Here is a 2,063-nt window from a genome sequence, read left to right as displayed (position 1 = left end):
GCTAGTTTTTTGTATTTTTTAGTAGAGACGGGGTTTCACTGTGTTAGCCAGGATGGTCTCGATCTCCTGACCTTGTGATCCGCCTGTCTCGGCCTCCCAAAGTGCTGTGATTACAGGCTTGAGCCACCGCGCCCGGCCCCCTTTCTTTCCTTCTTTCCTTTCTGTCTCTCTCTCTTTCTGTCTTTTTCTGAGACAGGGTCTTATTCTGTCACACAGGCTGGAGTGCAGTAGTGTAATCACTGCAGTCTCACTGCAGTCTCAACCTCCTGGGCTCAAGTAATCCTCTCACCTCAGCCTTCTGAGTAGCTGGGACTACAGGTGGGCGCCACCATGCCTGGCTAATTTTTGTATTTTTTGTAGAGATGGGTTTTTGCTATGTTGCTTAGGTTCGTCTCAAGTAATCCTCCCACCTTAGCCTCCCAAAATGCTGAGATTACAGGCATGAGTCTCTGCTTTGTTGTTTTGAATGGCTACTTAACTTTATACTTTATTTCATATTATAATTTATTTCATATCATTCTCTCTATTGTTGCACATTTAGGCTGTCTCTGATTTTTTTTTAACGATTATATATGTTGTGATGAATAATTCACATCATTCTTTTCTGTCTCACTCAGCGCCTCTGTGACTCAGGAAAAGGAAATGGAGGGTGAGATGGGATAGGTATTGCCAATCTAGCCCACTTACATTCTAGCTTTGCTCTTCCTTTTTTTTTCCCCCCGGGACAGGGTCTCACTCTGTCACCCAGGCTGGAGTGCAATGGTGTGATCTCGGCTCACTGCAAGCTCCGCCTCCGAGGTTCAAGCGATTCTCCTGGTTTAGCCTCCGGACTAGCTGGGATTACGGGCGCCTGCCACCATACCTAGCTAATTTTTGTATTTTTAGTAGAGATGGGGTTTCACCATGTTGACCAGGCTGGCCTCAAACTCCTAACCTCAAGTGATCTGCCCACTTTGGCCTCCCAAAGTGCTGGGATTACAGGCACGAGTCACTGCGCCCAGCCAAACTTTGCTCTTTTTTAAATCTCAGATTGGGACTGCCAGTGCCTGCCTGGCATTCCCTCTTGAAATCATCACCTATTTCAGAGGAGGCTGCTACAGTGGGAAGTCAAGACAACCAGGCTGGGGCCAAACTCTGGTCTCCCAGGCATTTCACCTTGATAGGAAAAGTACCTGAATCTGTCTGCCTCATTTGGTTCATGTGCAGAACAAGGCACAGAGCCCTGCGTCTCCAGGCTGCCTGTCTGGTGCCCTTTTCCCTGACTCACTATCAATCAGCAGTCAGACCAAGGTCCAGGCTCTTGCCTGGTGGAATGTTGCAAGGGCAGTTTCCCGGTGTGATTCACAAACAGCAAGAATGTTTCAGGCTGACTTGGAGACCACTTGGGGGTGGTATCATCAGCCAGGAAGCTTCCTCAGGGCCTCTGAATCCCAAGATCTATTTCTTTCTCTCTTTTCTTTTTTCTTTTCTTTCTCATTTCTTTTCTCTTCTCTTCTCTTCTCCTTCCTTCCTTCCTTCCTTCTTTCCCTCTTTCTTTCTTTCTCTTTCTTTCTTTCTTTTTCTTTCTTTCTCTTTCTTTCTTTTTCTTTCTTCTTTCTCTCTTTTCTTTCTTTTTTCTCTCTCTCTTTCTTTCTTTTCTTTCTTCTTTCTCTCTCTCTTTCTTTCTTTCTTTCTCTCTTTCTCTCTGTCTCTTTCTTTTCTTTCTTTGCCTTGCTTTTCTCTTTGTTTGCCTTGCTTTTCCTTTTCTTTGCCTTGCTTTTCTTTCATCTCTCTTTCTTTCTTTCTCTCTCACTTTCTTTCTTTCTTCTTTCTCTCTTTCTTTCTTTCTCTGTCTCTTTCTTTCTTTCTTTTCTTTCTGTCTTTCTTTGCCTTGCTTTTCTCTTTGTTTGCCTTGCTTTTCTTTTTCTTTGCCTTGCTTTTCTTTCTTTTGTCTCTTTCTTTCTTTCTTTCTTTCTCTCTTTCTCTCTTTCTTCTTTCTCTCTCTTTTCTTTCTTTCTTTCTCTTTCTGTCTCTTTCTTTCTTTTCTTTCTTCCTCTCTTTCTTTTCTTTCTTCCTCTCTTTCT

The sequence above is a fragment of the Mandrillus leucophaeus genome, unplaced genomic scaffold, assembly GCF_000951045.1.
Source record: "Mandrillus leucophaeus isolate KB7577 unplaced genomic scaffold, Mleu.le_1.0 Scaffold13, whole genome shotgun sequence".
Taxonomy (NCBI): domain Eukaryota; kingdom Metazoa; phylum Chordata; class Mammalia; order Primates; family Cercopithecidae; genus Mandrillus; species Mandrillus leucophaeus.
Note: the sequence above shows the minus strand (reverse complement) of the source record.